This window comes from Camelus dromedarius, chromosome 36, assembly GCF_036321535.1.
Source record: "Camelus dromedarius isolate mCamDro1 chromosome 36, mCamDro1.pat, whole genome shotgun sequence".
Taxonomy (NCBI): Eukaryota; Metazoa; Chordata; class Mammalia; order Artiodactyla; family Camelidae; genus Camelus; species Camelus dromedarius.
In genome coordinates this window covers 9,318,470-9,340,927 of record NC_087471.1, presented here as the reverse complement: position 1 = coordinate 9,340,927, position 22,458 = coordinate 9,318,470, and the positions used below count along the sequence as shown (strand labels likewise).

Here is a 22,458-nt window from a genome sequence, read left to right as displayed (position 1 = left end):
AAAACTCTGGGGCCTAATCATAAAGAGATTCCAACTACATACCAAACATTTAATGCCAGGTTTTTTCCCCCTTAGTAAAGTAGGGGTGGGAGGATGAAGACACAGCATGTCAATCGTTTGTTTAGTAGATCTGAGCGCATCGGCCACATCTTCAAGTATTGAATAAATCATGTTTCAAGTATTCTGAAGATCCATGACTCTAACCCTCTTCCAGAAAGCACTGAAGCTAGTTTCCCTCACACTTAGGAGTACTTACAACTCCTCAGGCTCCCCACAGGCAGAAGATCAGGAAATTCCCACAGGATAAGGTATTTTTAACACACCAGGTAAGAGTTTAAGATAGGTTGTCTTTCACTATGAAATATTCAAGTCTCCCTGCTAAATAAGTTGAGAATGCTGAGCTTCACTCAAGACTGTCAGGACCTCCCAGGTTAGGATCCCAGGCACTCGATACAGTTATAATAACTGAATCAGAGCGCAAGTAAGTGTTGAGCAAAACGGGGGGAAATGCAGTCTCCGTGACTACTATACACAAAGATTTAAAAAAGAAAAGAAAAGAAAACGTGGGGAGCCAAGCCTTCAAAAATGAAGCTAAGTTGGAGAAAGAAAGTGAGGAGGAGAAATACTAGACTTCTTAAGTGTATCACATATGGGAAAGAAAAAAAAAATGGACACATGCTGTTCAGCCTGGCCGCCTCCTCCAAAGCAGTAGAACCAAGAGGACTTGATGAAGCCCCTTAGACTCTTGGGGGAAAAAAAAAAAGAAAAAGGCTGGTGGGAACCACCAAATGCAAGTCTTTGGAGAGCCACAATTACCTAAAAAGGTCCTGAACCACTGGCTCAACGTGAAGAGAAACCCCTATCTGCAGTCTGGCAGCCCTGCTCTATCTCTAAAGGGCTCCGGATTCGCACCGCACCCTGCCGCGCGGTCGGACAACTCGGCTAAGATTTCAGCAGTGTAGACAAGCACTCCGCGGCCCCTCTCCTGCCCAAGCAGGGCTAGGCCCATTGCCACAGAGCCTGGCCACAGAGCCTGGGCACAGGAGCCCTACATGCACAGAACAGCAGCACCTGGACCCTTGGGCCGGAAGTGGCTATTCTGACTGTAGGCTCATCGTGAAAGGAGGTGAACCTGTGAAAAGAGCCAGAGGAGGAGCAGCTGCAGTCGACTGGGTCTGAATGCAGCGCAAAGCAGATGTGGGAGTGAGTGCACGCAGAAAATGGGAGGGGGCAGTCCCGGCTGCCCCCTCGTCGACAGAAGATGCTCTACATAAGCAGCTGGACAAACACGGGGGGCAAGGGAAGGGAGGAGGGCTTCAGGGAGCAGAAGAGGCTGCACAGCTGAAGTGGAGCCCTCAGAAAAAAGGGGCGGAGGTGGGTGCGAGGTAACTGGGGGTACAGGGGGTGTGTGGGGGTGGGGAGGCCGCGTTTAGAGCCCCACAGGGAGCCGTTACCCCTCCTCGCCGGTGGCTACGGCCCTGGAGGTCCTTCTCAGGCCCCCGAGTCGTCTGGGAAGGCCTACTCCGAGGCTGCACGCCCCCGCCGAGCCGGGCAGCAGCCTCCCCCCGGCTCCCGCGGCCCCAGCGCCGCCGGACCTGGTCCCGCCCGGCGCCCGGCGCTCGCCGCCAGCCCCGGGGATCCCTACCACGAGCCGCTTCCGGGCCGCCGCTCCCGGGCCGCCGCTCCGGCTGCTCGGGGTTCCCGCCGCCGCCAGGCGTCCTACCGGCTTCCAGTTCAGGGACGAGCCGCCGCCGCCTGCGCGAGACGCGGGTTCCCAAGAGCCGCTCTCACCGCCTGCAGCCCGCCTTCCAGGCCGCGCCGGATCCTCCGCTCCCCCTACTGGCGGGCAACCATTTCCGACCAGCGCCGGCGGAACTTGCCGAAGTGCGCAGCGCCGGAAATGGCCGAACTCGGGCCTCGCGGGTAGAGGCGGGGTTGGGAGAGGGGCGGGGTTGGGAGAGGGGCGGGGTTGGGAAAGGGGCGGGGCGGGGCGGGCGGGGCGGGGCGGGGCTTGGCTGCGTCTGCCACTTTGCGGGCCGAGCCCGAAGGGCCGCCCAGGCCCCGGGCTCCGGCTCGCCGGGGTCCCAGAGCAGCGGCGCCGGAGATTGTGGGACACGCCCGAGGGGAGGAAGCGCGCGCGCACCCGCCCGCCCCCCTGGGTCCTCAGACCCGCGTCTTGCTAGTGCCCCCCAACGTTTCCAAAAAAACCTCTCTGGGGGCTGCGGAGGCAGTGCTCCCGCCGGCTCCGGACTCCGACTCCAGAGCCTCAGCTGCTTGAAGCTGGCCCCGGGAACTAAAAATAAACCCATCCCAACAGAAAAGGCCGCCTTCAGCGAGCCGACAGGGCTCCGGCAATGGTCGGGAGCTGTGAACACTGAATATTTAACCACAAAGAAAAGGCCAGGCGGCGTGGATGCTTAGGGAAAAAAAGTCCCGGGCCTTTGCAAAAAAACAATAGCTTAGTCTAATCGCCTTGGCGTGTTCAACCAAAACTGGGAGGAAAAGACGATATGGTTTGAAATACTTCAGAGCCAACCGCTGTGAACCAAAAAGTGCACACAGTCTACGGTCCTAAAAGACCTGTGACTAATTCCACACTTGCAAAGTCAGGACAAGCCTTTTTGGATAATTGAAACGACGGGGGTGGGCGAAGGAACTCCACCAATCCTAAAAGACACACCTGATCATGATTGTTAACTCAGGAATGGGTTGAAACCATTCTTATAAATCTCTAGCTGCTACGTAATCTAAGATCCAATTTGCTTCAACTTTTTATAAAACATGTTTTTAATTTTCAAAGGGCAAGGCTTCTCCTCCAGGGTCCCTGCCAGGGAACGTAAACCCACCAGGACCGGGAGAAGCTGGGGAGGGCCAGGCAGGGGCTGGATCCTATCCCTGTGCCTGGGTGGTCTGTGCGTTAAACCCAGTGAGACGCTCCACGGCTGCCCTGTCTCATCCACACACCCTTTCCGGTGGAGCCCAGGGGCCGACAAAACACTTAAGATTGATTAGTTTCCCACAGGGGATAGTTTGGGCTAAGGATTCCATTTGTAAAACAAAACTTTTAAAACCCTAGCAACCTGGTTTCCAGAGCCCACTCTTTCTCCACACCCATCAGCCCCTTCTTTTTCTGATCCCCCTCTTCCTTCTCTCTTTCCTATGACATCTCCTTGCTCTCCCCCCCAACCCCCACACTCTTTTCTCTTCTTTTCACTTTATTACTATGAACAAACTTAAAAGTGTTACCACTAGCACAGATGCACAAAAACAACCCTTAACCTTCACCAGTTTTGTTGAGGGAAGTCAGAGAGGGTGAAGCAGAAGTCAAAATGCTTTAAAAATCAAAAGCATTCCAAGAAATGAAAATAGGGAAAACTGTTGCCCAAATATCATGGATAGCCTGAAGTTTTTAGCCAGTCTTTTTTTTTTTTTTTAAACAGTTCATCTTCTTGGCTCTTCTCCAGAGATCTGTGGCAGCAGGCACAAGTCTAGCAGTGTGGGAGGAGACACAAGAGAAGCCCAGAAGCCAGGGCTGGTTCATCACCAGGTGTTGGTTCATCTCGACATGGACAAGAGAGGACCTGTAGGTAGCTACTTCCTGGAGGACTCAGCCTAAATGTCTTCGCAGACATCTGAGTGATTTAACACATCACTACCCCTAACATTGACTTATTTGATACCAACAATAGTCAAGCTTTAGGGAGAAAAAGATACCCAACCAAAATTTGGCCTAACTTGACACCACTCGATCCCTGTGTGGCTGACCACTCACCTCCCTTGGATCTTGTAAACCCCTCCTCTCTCACTTCTTCCTCTCACAGGTCATATCTCTAGCTACCACTTGGGCTACTTTCTTTTCCTCTCCACACTCTTCCTAGCATCACCTCTACCTTGAAGCAGATCCCTCAGTGCCTCACCCCAATCCCTGTTTTCCAACTGTACTCCAGACATCATCACACTGTCATCATCCAATTAATACGTATTTTATGAATACTTAATTGTCAGGCAATAAGCTAAACCCTTTATAGGCACTGTCTCATTTAAATCCTTACAGGCAGGCATCAGCTTACAGAACTGACATGTAAAGAGGCTAAATAAATAAGGTGCCCAAGATCACAGAGTGAGGTGCCAAGTACAGATGGAACTCCAAGTCTTCCTAACTCCAGAGTCCAATATTCACCAGAACAATCAGGTCGTCTCACCAGGACCTTAAACACTGAACTGATTCTTATCCCTTCCTCCTATGCTCTCCTCAAATGCCCTTATTTATAACAGTGTGACCATTATCTTTCCTAACTCAGAAACTCAAAACCTAGCATCATCTTTAACTTCTCTCTTTACCCCTAAGTTAAATCAGTGTCCAAGACTAAAAGCCTTGACCTGGGGGATTGCTACCCTGCAGTCCCACACCTACTTCTAGGGTACACGTCCTCATGATTCCTCTCCTGGACTGTTGCCTTAAAATTGCAATTTCTGGCTCAGGAAATGCAATCACATTCACAGGTGCTCTTCTCAAGAAAGCAAGCCAAGGCAACAGGATACACCGTGAAGCTTGTCTTCATCCATCTCTCATACTGTGACCTTTTACAACATACGGTCTCCACTTTCGCATTTTGGAACTTAATCAAAATAGTTTTTGCATTGGTACTTAACAATCATATATGTAGCTCTTTATCCATTTCAAGGAGACAGAGAAGAGCAAAAACCAGGGTGCCTTTGGTACCAAATAGCAGGAGCCTAGGAGATTTCTCTCTAGAGCACAGTCATAGGGAATCAGCAGTGCCCAGTCCCTTTCTGGCTTTTCTATATTTTAAATTCCCAGAAAAGAGACATTATTGGCCTGGCTTGAGTCCCATGTCCACCCCTCAATCAATCAGGTTTGGCTAAGCAAGCAGGTCATCCTTGTCTAAATACAGCAGTTGGAGCCTCTTCTATAAATAGGGCTTGTTCCCAGAAAAGAAGGAGGCAAACACCATTCATTCATTTGTTCATCATTCCATCAATAAAAAGCTGAGCACCTATAAAATATATGCGAGGTTCTTTCATACACGTGAAATGTTTGAAACATGACGCTGCTCTCATACCATGAACATCACAACATAAAAGATAAGAACCCACAAGATAAAGAGTATAGCAATATTCACCCATAAGAGACCATCAGTCCAATTCTATGTAACGCATAGAATTCACCACACCCTATATAAGCCTCTGGTCGTAAAAATAATCAGTAGTAACATATACATGTTCAACAAGCCAGTTCACAGTAACACCATCAGAACTAGACAGAAACAGAAAAAAAACAACCTAAATGGCCATCAGCGGTAGACTAGATAAACAAAGTATAGTGTGTTCATACAGTGAATACTTTCAGCAATGAGAGCAAAGGCTTTGCAAATATACACAGCAATATTGATGAATGCCTCAAATAAGATTAAGCAAAAGAAGCCAGACATGAAAAAGTAGATATGGTAGGATTCCACTTATAGAAAGTATAAAAATAGGGAAAACTAATGTACTCTTCAGGAAAAGTTACTGGAGGGGAGCAAAACAGGCTAGGTTGGCGATGGTCCTGCTCTGTTTCCTGAGCTGTGTGTGGTCACACAGGTGTGTTCAGTTTATCCAAATCCGTCCAGCTGTACACTTACCATATGTTACCTTTTCTGTATGTACATTAAATTTAAAAAGGTTTGAAAAATACATAATTAATGGTCAAGGCAAGGAGCCTTTAATCCCTTGAACACTGTTGCTATGATTATCCTAGAGATGCCAACGAGTGCTGCTCCCAACCCCCACCACCTTCTTAAAGACCTAAACCCCATCAGCCTTTGGAAAGAGCCACCATTCTCACTGCACGGCCTCCTCGTCTCTAGCCTCAGCTGACTGGACTTGCTCTCACCTGGAATCTTGGGCGGAGGGCACTGTGGAGCTGGGTCAGGTGATGGGGAGTGCTTCATCTAATAAGTTGTCCAGATTCAGGGTAAAGAATTTCTGGACATCAGCATAGTGATAAGCCAAGAAAGCTGGTCTGCAGAAAACAGAGCCAACACACAGAAGGAAGCAAAGAAACACGTGGGAGATGGAGAGAGATGCTTCAGAGGTATCCATGAGGTTGCTCATGTAGCTTCACTATTACCAAAAACAAAACCTTACTTACTGAAGCAAATGTGAATAGGTTTCTGTTTGTGTCACATATTATCTCATTTAGTCGCAACAACAACCCTACACAGTAAGTGCCATTATGATTCTCATTTCTCAGATGAGAAGACTAAAGCCGGAAGAGGTTAAGTGACTTGTCCAAATCACATGCCTGGCAAGTGGTGGTGCCAGGATATGGACCCAAGCAGTCTGACCCCAGAGCCGAAATCTTAACTACACTGCAGTGCAAGGGAAATGCTGAAAACAGCAATGTGAACTGCATGTTGCATTAAGGGTTTAACGAAGGCATCTGATTCTGTTAAATAAGTTCAAATGCGGAAATGATGAAAAGATTTTAAAACTGGCTGTCTAAAGAAGTTGGTAAGCACTTCTTTCTTTCCAAAGGGGATTACAGTTTGAGTTGTAGATGTCTGAGAAAGATAAAATGCATATAGTGTGACAACGTATACTAAACAAGACTGTGTTCTTATGCCAGGAAATTGCTTATTTTAGAAACTTTGGCAAAACACTCTGGTAGGGGACCCCCACTGATCACCTAGTTTTCCTAAAATATGAATATCCAGGAGAAGAGGGGTTTAGTCCTACGGAAGGAGAAACTGATGATAAAAGTTACTTCAAGTCATAGGGAGGCGCCAGTGGTCACTTTCCAAGATGATAGCCAGACCCACAATCCATTCAGCAAGGCTTCTAGATCAATCACAACGCAGCCACTGGTGACCCCTGGCAACCTTCAAAAGGTATGATTCAGGCATTATCAGTGAGTTTAAGTCAGGTAAGAACTTGTTCTAGCCATAATGCTTTGATTTTAAAAGAAAGTGCTGACAACACTATCCAAGATCTTTTCTATATATAAATGATCGAGCAATTTTATGGCTTATATTTAGAACAATGCATGACAATTTCTAGATTAGAGTTCCAAGGTTACTCTTCTCTTTGGTCCATCAATGCCAAAAAGACAAAAGGTCATCTTCTGAGGCTCTGCCGGCAGCACTGTTCAGCCTGCTAAATGGCTCAGTCTGAGAGTCCTTGCTTTCGTGTTACCTTTTAAAAGAGCTGTTTTTCATCTGGCAAAAGGTGGAACAGTTTGAGTGGTTTGCAAATAATTTGTAGTGAGACCACTGAGTTAATACTGGCGCCAAGACAAAGCACGTATCATCATCAAAAAAGGATTTAACTCATCTCTGTCATGTCATAGTACTCACTACCTTGCATGTGGCTATGAAAAACAACTTCTGTACTAGGTTCACATCGGGAAGCTTAGCCTGAGGCAAACCTGTTATCTCCAGAAGACATGTAATCTGTAATGACCGATTAATAGTCTAAAAATTACTTATTATCCCTAAAACATAAGGTATCTGTCACTAAGTTCCCTTCTCCCCTCAAGAGCCCTCTCTCGTGAGTTTTTAATTCTCTGCTCACCATGTCAGCAGTGCTTTTTGTAGAGGCAGTCACACTGGACAATCAAGAGAGATCAAAATGCTATCAAAATGTCCTAAGCTTGCTCCTGGGAGTCCCAAATAATGATACAAATGTTCCCCAAGGCAAATATACAGATACCTAACATTCGCCCTAAATTAGGCCAGTGAGTAACAAAAATGTGCCCAGCTAGGCACAACATGCCACAACATGGCATGAATGACTAGTTGAAGAACTTAACATAATGAGAGCTATAACCAGAAAAAAGAAAAGTTAGGCAGAGCATTGACGGCTGAGTTCCAATGGCACAATTTGTATGCAGCCCTATGACTGCAGGATTGTCCTAATACCAAAAAGTGTCCCATAGAGTCAAAAAAAAAAATCAATTGCTCACTACTTTCACTTAAAAATGCTTCCTGTAAACAAGGCATTCCAAGTGAAAATTAGCAAAGTGTCGCAGAAGTACTCAGAGAACATCAATCAATGTCTTAACCAATTTGGCTGTAAAACCAAAATTGAAAGAGCAATTCCCACGGGTAATCTTGCTAAACTTTTAAAATATATAACTTTTTAATAACATATGGAGTTCATGTGTTAAACAAACAACCACCCCCCAAAAACCCAGTACTCTCTGCCAACCAGATTTTCAAAAGAAAACTGTGGAGATTTTAAGCCAATTCATGAAGGTTTGCAACAAGATTTTATTAGAGAAAGTTTTTCACTATTTTCCCAAATATTCCTAAATATTAATTCCCAACCTAAGTGGTGGGACCAGGGCAAAACATCATTGACCGCTTCCTTAGCCCAAGCCTTCAGAAGCCTTGCAAATACTACAACACAGGTCAAAAATGGAACCAAATGAAAGTGTGACCACATTTCTACAAATATATCAATTCTGGGGGCCAAAACTAACAATCCAAAGCTCAACTCTCAACTCAACTCAATGGATAGTGTCATATATATCATCCTCTTCTTAAAAAGGGCCAGACATAATTACACCACGTAGGTTATGAAGAAAAGCATATCTATAAAGTGAAAAGGTGATTATTTAGAAATAGGATGACTGACGTAAGTGATGTAAATAATCCAAAAATATTTTAACCATGTGTGAAATATGCTAAGTATGAAAATCCTTTAAAAGTTCCAATACTACATATATTTGTATACACTTTTATGTACATTTTACTATGTTGCAATGATGTTCAATATTTCCTTATATTTCATATTTAATTAGTTTAAACAATAAACATGTAAATATTAGTTGGAACACAAGTTAATAGCAAAAAAATCACAAAAATTGATAAATATTTGCCAACTCTGTGGCTTCCTTCCAGCTCATGAGCATAATTTTGTAAAATTGCTATCTTTATGTGTCAACCATTTCCAGTTCTGTTTTCACTCACTTTTAATGGCCTATTATGCATTTCTGCATGGTTCTCATAGTCATCTCTAAAGGTACTAGAACATTCCATGTCTGCCTCGGTGGTTCCTGAATGACAGCTTGTAGACCAAGACAGGATGAAGTTTTTCATCAGTTCACCATTATATAAGAAAAGCAAAGGCAAGTTAGTTGAGTTTTAATAAAGCTAAATTTAGTCAATTGAAAAGACTGTCCTTTATTTTGAGATTATGTCCTTCCCCTTTGCTTGTGTTAAAATGTATTTTTATGAAATTTTGGTGATGGTAAATAGCTTTTTGTTTATCTTCCTTATGTGACAAAATACTGAGACATACCTATTTTTCCCCCTACTGCTACCACCACCAATTATTTTTCATTTTACTAGTCCATTAAATGTAAAAGTCAGGTAACTACCAGTCTGCCTAAATATACCCCTTTGTGGAATTTTAAAATATGAGCCCACACAGACCTACACACTCAAAAAAATGTTTGTGGAAAGACCCCAGCGATAGGAGGTCTCCAAAATGTCCCCAGTGATCCCTGCTCCCTTGTGGCCCCCTCCCACACTGTACCAGGGATGGTCTATGCTACCAAGAGATCACGGGAAAAGTGATGGCATGTCACTCTGCAATTAAGTTATACAAGGCATTCAGCTCTCACATGGTTGCTCTCTCTTCCTCCCATCACTCGGTCTGGAAGAAGCTAGTACTGCCGGTCTGGAAGAAGCTAGTACTGCCGTGTCAGGAGCAATACAATGGAGAGGTCTTTGTGATGAGGAACAAGGCTTCCTGCCCACAGCCAGGTGAGTGAGACTGGGAGCAGACCCTTCAGCCCCAGTCCAGCCTTTGGATGACTGCAGCCTCAGGTATGACCCTGAGCCAGAACCACCTAGCTAAGCTGCTGCTGAATTCCTGACCTGTAGGCATTAAGACGTAATAAACGACTAAGTTTGAGGTAATTTGTTATGGGACAATAAATAACTAACACAACTCCTTTATCCTTTTTCAGCTGCAAGATGAACAGCTCTCTAGCCCCAGTGCAATGCCAAAACTGTTTAACGTATATTCGTGTCAGCGGTGAGAGGGACAAAGGATTAGCCAGAACTGTGATCCCCATGACCCTGGCTTTAGTTTGCTTACACCAACTTTCTCCTTCTCTGTTGGTTTTTCTACTTTTCTCATATTGACCAGAGTACTCAGTAAACTGAATAATCCATCTCTAGCAAGGGAATCAATTCTACAAGTCTGTAGGGTTGGTTAAAGGAATCACCCTATATAAATATGGTATTTCATAATATTTTAGAAATCTTGTAAATTTCTATTGACAGAATCCCTCACCTTAGCTGTCAAATCTTTACTAGTCCATCCCTAGCTCAACAGAGGAGCATGTCCCATATTCATTGAGAAAACAGAATTAACAGATGTGATCTCTTTTAAATTCCCCCTTCCCACTTCTAAACCTATTTATAAATATTGGGGTGAAAAATTACTATTTTAGCAGCTGATGCCAGAGCTCCTCTTAGGGATTAGAAAATGCCTTATCGAAGAAACTACCTTGATATGAACACCTGAATGAAGTATGAAAGAAGAAAGCTAGACTTACAATAAAACTGAAATGTAGAGATAACTAAACAGATCTACATTAAAAAAAAAAAGACCAAAAATATGAGGACTGAAAGAGAGAAAAGAGAGGACACGGGAGGGGGGAAGGAGAGATGGGGCTCAAATATCAACGTGGGAGGTTAAAGCTTCGGGAGAGAGTGCCAGTGATGGGGAGCTAAAAGTATGTTTAAAATAGAAATATCTATTATTAGACTTTATATTGTTTGTGTTGCTAAGGATATAAAATCCCCTAAGCCTTCAGTAATATCTGACACATGTACAAATGCCTTATGTAAGTGATTTGGGGGGAAATCAAGAAAAAAGGATTGAGGGCAGGTCTGAGTTCTACAACTGGGTCTGCATGGAACCGAGGAATAAGATCATGTGAACTGAGTTACAACTGAGATGAAGAATTCAACGGAAACAGAAACACAAAAGCCAAAGAAACCATGAGATCAACTCCCAGGAATTATCAGAAATCTTGGAGCAGGTACTGAACTTCCCAAATGGATGTGCAATGGGAACTTAAGCCAATTTTACTTAAATCTCAAAAAAAGAACGCTACTTTGGCTGACATCTGGGTGCACATTCATGGATTCTTCTTTCATCTATTCTGGCTTTTGACAAAGAGATGTCCAAAACTAGGCACTTTATTTTTTAATGTGATCTAATATCCTTCCTTGAGACTTTGCTCCATCGATTCTTCTCTCTTTGCTACATAAAGTCAGCATCCTCCTCACTGCAGGGATCTTTTTCCCCTGCCACTTACATACAGGCTCAGGCCTAAACCACCAACACCTTACAACACAGACTTTCAACTCAGAAAGATTTAGATTTTGAATCCTTATTCTATGTATTAGTGCTGTAAACTTGGGCATATTGCTTAACCTATCTACACACTCTCAGCCATAACTCCCTCCTCAGAAAATGAGGAAAATAATGGCACCCACCTCACAGGAGTATTGTAAGGATTATCCTGGATAATGAGTGTAAACTGTTTAGCTCAGTGCTGGGCAAACAGTAAACCCTCATAATATGAACTGCTGTCCTCATCACCATTCATCGAAATTCTTAAAAGAGTAGGCTCTTCTCTGTGTCCACTTCCTCTGCCACCATCCTCTCTTTGATCCTGAGAAGGCTGGCTCCTGCCAAGCTACTGAAATGGCTCTCATTAAGGTAACCAGTGACTGCATCAGTCAGGAATCCCAGTGAATCTTTTCAGGCCTCCCCGCCTTTTTTTAAACATTTTTTTATTGGGTTATAGTCATTTTACAATGTTGTGTCAAATTCCAGTGTAGAGCACAATTTTTCAGTTATACATGAACATACATATATTCATTGTCACATTTTTTTCACTGTGAGCTACCATAAGATCTTGTATATATTCCCCTGTGCTATACAGTATAATCTTGTTTATCTATTCTACGTATGCCTGTCAGTATCTATTTCAAATTTTGAAATCCCAGTCTGTCCCTTCCCACCCTCCTCCCCCTTGGCAACCACAAGTTTGTCTTCTATGTCTATGAGTCTGCTTCTGTTTTGTATTTATGTTCTTTTTTTTTTTTTTTTTTTTTTTTTTAGATTCCACATATGAGCGATCTCATATGGTATTTTTCTTTCTCTTTCTGGCTTACTTCACTTAGAGTGACATTCTCCAGGAACATCCATGTTGCTGCAAATGGCATTATGTTGTCAGTTTTTATGGCTGAGTAGTATTCCACTGTATAAATATACCACATCTTCTTTATCCAGTCATCTGTTGATGGACTTTTAGGCTGTTTCCATGTCCTGGCTATTGTAAATAGTGCTGCTATGAACATTGGGGTGCAGGTGTCTTACTGAAGTAGGGCTCCTTTTGGATACATGCCCAGGAGCGGGATTCCTGGGTCATATGGTAAGCCTATTCCTAGGCTTTTGAGGAATCTCCATACTGTTTTCCACAGTGGCTGCACCAAACTGCATTCCCACCAGCAGTGTAGGAGGTCTCCCTTTTCTCAACAGTCAGGCCCCCTTTTTTGAATTCTTCTGCAGAGTACATGGTAAATCCTGGTCACCTGCCTTCTTGAGATGGTCCAATCTTGGTTCTCTCATCACTCTTTCTCTTTTCTTTCACTGGCCTTTCTTTCTCCAGCACCCCTGAAGTCTGTGTGCCCAGGATTCTGCCCTCAGCCATCTTCTGTTCTCATTCAGCACCCACTAGCTGAACACGTTCAAGACTTTGGCAGCCAGATCCCTACTTTTAACCTTGACTTTCTTCTGAGCTCTTAAGCCAAACTGCCCACTAGACATCTTCTCCGAGGTGTTTCACAAACCCAGCCCAGGCTTCCAAACCAAATTCATAGGAAGTGCTAACAAAAGTCATCATTCTCCCTACCTTCTCTTTCTCTTCCCTAGTAACCATTTTTCATCATTAACATCAGCTGCCTTGTCCACTGTATCTGACTAGCATCAGAGCTTGACATTCAGAATCCTATGGGTCCTCTCAGTCCTGCTCCATCCCACATGAACCCATGGTAGTTCAGTCACATGGGCCTGAGTTCAAATATGACATATGCCATAAACTTACTATGACTATTCTTGGCCAAGTTACTGCACCTCTCTGATCTCAGGTTTTTGTGATAATTAAATGATCATTATCATATGCAATTATCAGATGCAAAATGCATATGCATATCATAATTATCATATGCAAAATGATGAGTAAATAGTAGGAAGTCAACAAACATGCATCCCCTTCCCTCAGGTCTTTATCATCATCTGCTGTAAGGCAAGGTCCACCCTGCTGGTCTCTTTTGCCCTTTCTCCTCCAAATTGCCCTACAGTTAAATCTTCTGGAAAATAAATAAGACGCTATCATCTCTTTCCTGAAATATCTTCAATATTTCTTTTTCCATGTGGAACAAAGTCCAAATTCGTTAACATGATGAATTCCATAACTGCCATCCTAGTCCTTTGTCCCCTATCCCAGTTACTCTCAAACACTGGCTCCTCACCAGCTACATCATACACATACCTGCTTACAACCCCACACATGCTGATCACTATGGTTATAATTCCTTTCCCATGTCCAAGTTTAGTCCAACTGGCAAGCTGATTCACCCCCTTGAGAATTCTTTCAAAAGCTGTCATTTACATGACAACAAAAATTCAGGCAACAAAAGCATAAATAAACAAGCTAAAAAGCTTCTGCACAGCCAAGAAAATAAATAAATTGAAAAGGCAACCTACAGATTAGGAGAAAATATTTTCAAACCATATATCTGATAAGAGTTAACATAAACAATATATAAGGAACTCTTACCATTCAGTGGCAAAACAAACAAATAACCCAAATTTAAAAATGGGAAAAAAACCTGAAGGGACATTTTTCCAAAGACAATATACAAATGGTCAACAAGTACAACAAAGATGCCCCAAATCACTAATCATTAGGGAAATACATAGCAAAACCACAGTGAGATATCACCTCACATGTGTTAGGGCGGCTACCATCAGAAAGACAAGTGGGGGAAAGGCATAGCTCAGTGGTAGAGCACATGCCTAGCATGCACAAGGTCCTGGGTTCAGTCCCCAGCACCTCCATTAATAAGTGAATAAATAAACCCAACTACCTACCCTCCCAACAAAATTACAAAAATAAAATATAAATAAAAATTTTTTTTCAAGAAAGACAAGTAATAACAAGTGTTGTCTAAGATGTGGAGCAAAGGGAACCTTTGTGCACTACTGGTAAGAATGTAAATTCATACAGCCGTATGGAACACAGTATGGAGGTTCTTCAAAAAATTAAAAACAGAACTATCCTATTCTGGGTACACACCTAAAGGAAATGAAATCAGTACCTCAAAGAGTTATCTGCACCCCCATGTTTGTGGAAGTGTTCACAAGAGCCAAGACATGGAAACAACCTAATTATCCACTGATGGATAAGTGGATAAAGAAACACACAATGGAGTATTATTCAGCCTTTTGAAAAAAAGGAACTCCTGCCATGTGTGACAACATGGATGAACCCGGAGGATATTATGCTAAAGGAAATTAAAAAAAACTGCATGATCTCACTTATACGTAAAATCTAAAAAAGCTGAATACATAGCAGAGAGTAGAATGGAGGTGGGGGAAACACGATATCAGTCAAAGGGTACAAAGGTGCCATCCTATAGGATGCTGTGCCTGGAGATTACTCCACGGCAGGATGGCTGTAGTTAATAATACCGTACTGAATGCTGGGAATTTGCCAAGAGGTGAGATTTCAGGTGCTTTCACCACAATTAAAGGTAACTGGTGGTAAGGAAATGGATATGTTAATTAGCTTGACCATCACAATCATTTCACTATGCATATGCATACAAAATCACGTTGTACACCTTAAACACATACAATTCTTATTTTAAATAAGTTTTAAAAATTAAAAGCTGTCACTTAAAGGGTGACACCTATCTTAACTGGTTTAGATTTTTTAAAAACTACTCTGTACACATACAAACACACATAAAGGGACAGGAAGAGAAAATGACAGAACAAATATAAATGTCACAAAATGCTAAACATTGGTGAATCTGGGGAAGAATCACTAGGAACTTACAAAAATGTTGGAAAACTCTATATGTAAGTTTGAAATTATTTCAAAAGAAAAACAAAGCACATGAGGCAATCTAACCATCTAACAATCAAACAAACCCAAGGTGAGGAACATTTTATCAAACACCTGGCCTATATTCTAAAAATGTCAATATCATGAAAAAAGGAAAGGAAGGAGGGAGCGGCGGGGCTGAGGAAATGTTCGAGATTAAAGGAGGCTAAAGAAATGTGACAAGTGAATGTAATGTGTAACCCTGGGTTGGATGTTAGATTGGAAAAAATTTGCTATAAAATACATTATTGCAACAAGTAGTGAAATTAGAAATTGGACTTTTTATTATATAACAGCATTACAGCAATATTAAATTTTCTGAATCAAAAAAAATTACACTGTGGTTACGTAAGAGAAAGTCCTTGTTCTTAAGAGATACATCCTGCGATATTTAGGGGCAAAGGATGAGGATGACTGCACCTTTAAAATGTTTCGGCAGAGTTAATACTAACAATAATAATGTGTATATGTGTGTGTGTGTGTGTGTGTGTGTGTACTTACAAAGAACAAATATAGCAAAATGTTAACAAGTGATGAATCTGAGTTAATGTTTACCATTCTTGCAACTTTTCTGGTAAGTTTGAAATTTTTTCAAAATAAATTTTAAAAAAAATCTATCACGTGAAACCCCTTCCTGTTCTCTTAGATAGAATTAACGCTCGCTGTCTCCTCTAAGCTGCTGTGTTTTTATTTTTACCCTAAAATGCTTGTAATGATTTGCTGAAGCATTTGTCTTATTCTATTAGACTGAGAGCTTTGTGAGGCAGGAAGTTAAATTGCCTTTTGGAATTTAATCACGGAGGAGTATTGTAATTCACGGCAATTTTATGTTGCTGGCATGGTATTACTGGAATACTCTGATGCTACAATTTGGGCTCACAGCAAAACGTGGCTGGACACTCTTGAGAACTAGAACAAAAAATAAATCTTTGGTTCGGAGCAAAGCTCAGTGCTAGAGTTAATCGAATCAATGTACTTGTTCTGTCCTTTTCTGGAACATTCTGTAGGTGCAGCTGGAAAGCACGTCGCTGGTTCTCAGGCAGGTACACAAAGGTGCTGTAAGAGGGAAAAGTCTTAGGCAAGTTGGAGCCAAAGTGCCCGTGATGCCCAGAATACCACCCTTGTCACTTCCAACACACGTACCACAGGAGGGCAGCCCATCCTCAATTGGCTGGAGGTCTGATTATAAAACCCGGAGGTTAGGAGATCAAATGGAGAAAGCGTGCTATTCCCATCTCCCCAGGCGGCTTTGATCAAGAACACAGGAGACATTCTCTGTCCACGGTATTGAGGAAACAGCTTCTATTCTTCTCTCTGCCTGCCTCCCTCATTCACTCCTCCTCGAGGAAGAAAAACTGCTGCTACGATTGATGAGCCTAGACACAGGGTCACCGCACGCTCTGCCCAGGCTCCTCTGGAGTTCCGTTTCTCTTTCAAAGACGCCCGCCCCACAGGCGGCATACATGCCTTCTTCTCTCCTCATGCAGGAGCAGGGCAAGCAGTTTCCTGTGACCTCGCCCATGTCTGGGGGGAAGTTCAAGTTCATGGAGGAAGCCAGGAGAAGCCTGTTTTGGCCTCAGGTCCAAGCTACCTTCTCCAGACTAGCTCTAGCAGCAAGGAAGGTGATATTTTAATCCCAGCCTGTTTCCTCTATCATCTGGTTCAGGACTCGGAAAAGAAAGGGAGATGAAGACCCTCTCAGAATCCCAACAGTGTTTTTCTCCTCTTTGGCTCTCAGGGTTCCCTCAGCGCTTGTTCTATGACAAGCCTCCACTACATTTTTGTCATCTTGAACTCAGACAGTGTGACACACATAGGTGCACAGCTTTCATCGGGGTGGTGGCTGTTTTTTTTAATCATACAAAGTGATTTTTGAAGCTTTTCTAGTTCAGCTGAGGGCTCTGAGGCGACAAGGAAGCAGGCTTTAGTCAGCAGAGGAGAGAAAGCTGTGTCTTTGTGCTTTGCTATGGTTGCAGTACCAGGGAGCGACATCCTAGGGGAGCTGTCAAACAGCTTGGCAGCGTTCTAGCAAGACGGTGGTAGAAACACAATTTTAGCAAGAATGATCAAACATCCTTTGAAATTTTCCTTTATCCTTGAAATGCCTTGTGTTGCTGAAAGTCTATTCATTACTGATCATTCATCTGTAGCAAGTCGTCTCTTTGTGGATCTGAGCACGGAAGTGACAGCACTGGGAGGATTTTGGCAGCGAGACAAAGGCTCTGAGGCGCAGTGGAAGAGTCAGAAAGGTGAAAGTGAACAGCGGATCGAGGCAGGAGACGAAAAAACAAAATAGAAAAAGGGGAAGTGACAAGAAAACCATCTCACTCAGAGGGGCTTTGCTTTCGAAAGAGGACACCACAGCCCACTGATCTCATTACTGTGACCATCTCTGATGTCTCATCCTCTTGGTACCATCCTTCTTAATCTCATCAGCGAATTTCCTTCCTTAATCATCCCCCTTCTCTCCAGGATGTCCAACTTCTCTTTGTCTCTGCCGTGTCCTTTGCCTCAACCTGCAAACATGCCCAGGGTTCTTACAGAACCCAGAAACCTCAAACTACCCACCAACGACCACCCCCTTGCCTTCTCACAGTCCATTCCAATGCCCCCGGAAGCGTGCCCTGAATGAGCCAGCACCACCAGCACCACGTGGGCGCACATCTGAAATGCCCATCTCAGGCCCACCCCAGACCCACTGAATCAGAGTCCATGGGTGGTGGGTCCAAGATTTGTGCTTTAACTTGCCCTGCCGGTGACTCTGAGGCACATTCGAGTTTGAGAAGCCTGTCTTCCACTTCCCTGTTTCCTCCCCCATGGTGGCTTGCCTTTCTCTTTCTCTCTCATGCTGGATTCCCCAAGGCTCTGTCTTGGCCTCATTTTTCCTTGAGCTTCATCCTTTCTCTTTACATGATCTCAGCCACCCAGAGGTTGATTTGGTTATTTGTTTGTTTAAACACAGGTGTGTATAAATTTGAGCATCACCCCATCCTTGGCCTCTTCTCTGAGCCCCCAGAATGTCCAGTAGCCTTCTGGGCCCTTCTGCCAAAATGTTGCACAGTTTTGTAAACTCAGGATGCTAACCAAACTAAGATGAACCCAGTATCTCCTCCTGCACCCACTCTGCATCTGTTTTAACAATCTGGGCTGCAGCGCAGCCCCGCCCCACACGTAGTCACTTTCAATTCTTCCTCTCATTCCTTCCGGTCTCCAAGCACAGACAGTTTTGTCCACGACTGCCCCAGTGCAGGCCCTGTCAGCTTTCATCTTTCCTAATCAGTTCATCCTCCAAGTGGCCACCTCATGAACTCCTTGGTTAAATCTCTTTAATGAATCCCCATTGTTCAGATGACAATTTCTAAGCCCCTTAACCTGGCCTCACTCCACAACATACCTCCCATCCATTCCCCACTCCGTAAATTCACTAACACTGAATTACCTCCAGTTCTTGGCACATCCTGTCACTTGATTCTAATGCCTTCTATGTAACTTCCCACCTCAGCTTGTCTCCTTGGCAAATTTCTGTTCACCCTTCGAAAGCTCAGATGTCACTTCCTCTGTGAAGTCTTCCTCACCCTACAGAGCACTGACTGGTGTCTCTCTCTCCTATAAGACTGTAATGTCTTCATGGCCAGGAGCCAGCCTTATCTGCCTCTGTGTAGCCGGCACCAAGTACACACCCTGACACCTAGGAGGTGTCACAAAATTCATCCACTCAACAAAAATTGACTGAACACACATTATGCGAGGAGCATTGTAGCTACAATGAACAAGAATGAGAAACCTCTGCCCTCCAAGAACTTATCCCCTAATAAGGCAGCTCACAAGTAGGCAGATCACTTTAACACTGTACTTGATTCCAGGATATGGATAAGCTCAGAGAGTTACATGGAGAAACATCTAATTCAGTTTGGGGGTAACCTTCTTATGCCTTTGGTAATACATGCAGAGTCTTTGGAATTGGCAGGAAAAACTATTAACATATATTTTTAAAGAATATCAATATCAAAATGTTGTCATTACCAATAACAGGCATTTCTGTCCCTCTGGAGTAAATCTCTCTGCCTCTACTTAATTCTGAGAAGAAAAAAAAAAAAGTGAACTAACTCTCTCCACAGCAGATATGACACAGGTAAGCAGGAAGCCCTGGAAGGCTTTTCTTTCAAACAGAGCTGAGGAAGCAGTAAGTCGTTTGGTTGCTGACACTAACAAGTGTGCTTAATCACTGTCCACATTCAATGAGCTGCTTTAACCTGATCTTCAGAAGCTCTGTCAAACTACCGGGGTAAGAAAATGCTAAAAGGCACAACTGCAATGTGAAATTCACCTGCTTAAGTCCCCCCCCCCCCCATCCATTTCACACCATCTGGACCACAGGAAGTAGAACTTGGGTCCCACCACTCAGCAGACTAGGTTCGCCTGCCCTGTGCTTCTCAGAGAGGGACGTCAGTTCCAGTCTTCTTTAACGCACGACTCAAGGACACTGAGGTACGACGTGTGCCCTTTGTGGGGGAGCGGGCCTTCTTCAAACTGATAAAGACGCCTAAAAGGACATCTGAGTCAACCGAGCAGGGCTAACCGTCACCACACAGTGATGAAAATATCTGCTCAGAGGAAGAATGTGATCTGTGCTGAGTGCTGGAATTCTCTGGGATCACAATTTGTTGCCTCTCTAGCTTTCTGCTCAATTTCAAGGTGTGTTCATCACTCCCAAGCAACTTAACTGCAAATACACTAGGTAAACCCTTCTCAAATGTGAATGTGCATCCGAGTCACCTGGAAGGCTTGTCAGAATGCAGATCCTAGGTCCCACCCATAGGGTTTCTGATTCAGTGGGTCTGGGGTGGGACTGAGATGTTTCTAATCTAACAAATTCCCAAGTGGTGCTGTTGCTGCTGATCCAGGAACCACACTTTGAGAACCGGGAAAGTCAAGAGTATTCTGGCTCTACCTGACCATCGATACCACCAACGGAGACTCATCTGATCTGCTTTAAGAAAATCATATCGTAAGGAAAGCAAATAATCGTTACAATCACACACTTCAACAACCTCCACCTCCTCCACGCTACTGAAGGGACCAGGCTCCTGGGTATGTAAAAGCCAAGTGTTAAAAAAGCAGGAGGAACACTGGTTCTCACACACAATTCTATTGTCTGAAGAGTAACCACAGCAAAGGCAGAATACACGTCCAATAACGAAGTCACTCCCATAACTCTCCTTCCCCTGGGGGCTCCCTTCCTTCTCACAGTGGTGCCAGTGGAAAGAATTTCGGTAACTACAACTTTTATCCTGGTTCAGTGACTGATGCGTTAACATCAGGTGAGTTTGAGTCAAGGATCCAACCCATGTTTAAAGCAGGAGCTGCAGTGCTGTCAGGAAAAGAATTTTGGACATATCCTTGTACTAGACTCTCCTACTTTCCATTTGCAAAAGAGACCGAAATAATACAGAGGATGAGGCGCTTGTGATGGTTAATTTTGTGTGTCAGCTTGACTAGGCCGGGGTTGAGGGGGGACACAGCCCAGACACTTGGTCAAACATGACTCTGGGTATGTCTGTGAGGGTCTCTTTGAATGAGGTTAACATCTGAATCAGACTGAGGAAAGCAGAATTGCCCTCCCCAACGGGGGTGAGCCTCAGCGGAAGGCCTCAGCAGGACAAAAAGGCCGAGTGACAGAACTCTTTCAGCCTGAACGCTTTCGCTAGGATATCAGTCTTTTTTCTACCTTCAGACTTGAACTAAAACGTTCAAGGTAGACTTTTAGGGGGTCTCAAGCCTGCCAGCCTTTAGACTAGAATTCACACTATCCGTTCTCCTGGTTCTCGGGCCTTGGGACTCAGACTGGATTCAAACCATCAGCTCTCCTGGGTCTCTGGTTTGCTCAGATCTTGGGACCTCTCGGCCTCTATAACTGCATGAGCCAATTCCTTAGACTAAATATCTTCATATACATATAAACATGCACACACACACACACTCCATTGGTTCTGGTTCTCTGGAGAATCCTAATACAGTACTAGGCAAAAATTTCTAACTCACCTCTTTCCTTCTTTAATTTATACTTCATTAAAAATCAGCACTATTTCTAGCAACTTCCACCGAAGTCCCTTTAAAGGATGTCTGACATTTCATTAGGGGTGATTCAGATTCAGTGATTCACGGGTGATTTCAGCCCCGCTGTGCTGTCAGCGCTGGAAATGATGTCAGGGTTGAGACCTGCTGGAAGGGAAACACCAGCTCATTCATCACCCACTGCAATGTGGAATCGTCTCTGCTCTTATCTGAGAGCAGAGGCGTTAGAGGTGATACCAGAAGCAGAAACAACACTTGTAGTCTCCACGATGTGCAAGGATCCTGTTCCATTTCTGTCTGTCATCTTGAATCTCCCACATGCTCTGCTACAGAAACGACATGGCCGTCTCCTCCCCATCGCCCCCTAGTTTTGTACAACTCCTCCACCTTCTGAAAGTTTCAGATGCATTTGTTTTTAATTAAGGGCTAATTTTATTTTTTCTGTAATGCCAGTGTGCTCTCAATCTCTTCTGTTTGGTTTGTTTGGGGTTTGTTTTGGGGGCGTAATTAAGTTTATTAATTTATTTTTAATGGAGGTACCAGAGATTGAACCCCAGGACGCTCTACCACTGAGATATACCCTCCCCGCAAGATGCACTTTTGAAAGCAAAGAGGTGACAGAGAACATACTGATCTAATGGGGGTAACTTGAAGAGAAGCACTTGACAAGCACGGATGAGCAGACGAGCTCTGTAGCGTTAACACTCCATTCTAAGTGCTGATGGAGGTAACTACTTTGATAACCATGCCACAAAAAAGAAGGCCCCAATGGCCTTGATGTGCAATGCAATTGGAACAAAGTTAAGACGCTCTCTTTAGAGTTAGCGCAGTGCAAGGTGAAGGAACCGCAGGCTACCATTCAGAGTAAGACAGCTACCAGAGAGGACCTTGGGGATTTTGCTTCTACTGGAGCAAGCAGGGTTCTGAGTAGGTTGCCGGTCCCCAGGAGACACCTGCCAGTCTGCCAGGCCCAGGTAAATCTGTATGTTACTCAGGGAAGAGGGAATGCTGCTGCGGCTGGCTGGAGATCCAGATGGTAGGAATCGGGGTCAAAACACTACAACTAATAATGGTAGCTTCCATTGAATGAGCAATGGTAATTACATTCACAGTTAACAACTCCAGGAAGAAGATATCGTTAAGTGAACTGCCTCAAATCACACAGCTAATAACTAGCA

General features: G+C 43.9%; 1 protein-coding gene across 3 annotated transcripts in view; it reads right to left on the bottom strand.

Annotated features, from left to right (window-relative positions):
- Positions 1-22,458, bottom strand: part of EXTL3 (exostosin like glycosyltransferase 3) — an 88,276-nt gene that overhangs the window by 45,364 nt on the left and 20,454 nt on the right. The window contains exon 1 of one of the 3 annotated variants that reach the window (XM_031442151.2): positions 1,724-1,876. The exons of 1 other annotated variant lie outside the window; for it this stretch is intronic. The gene's annotated coding sequence lies outside the window, so the exon portion shown is untranslated. Of the gene's footprint in view, positions 1-1,645; positions 1,877-22,458 lie in introns of those variants that run through there. One more of the 3 variants, XM_031442149.2, reaches the window with a different exon arrangement.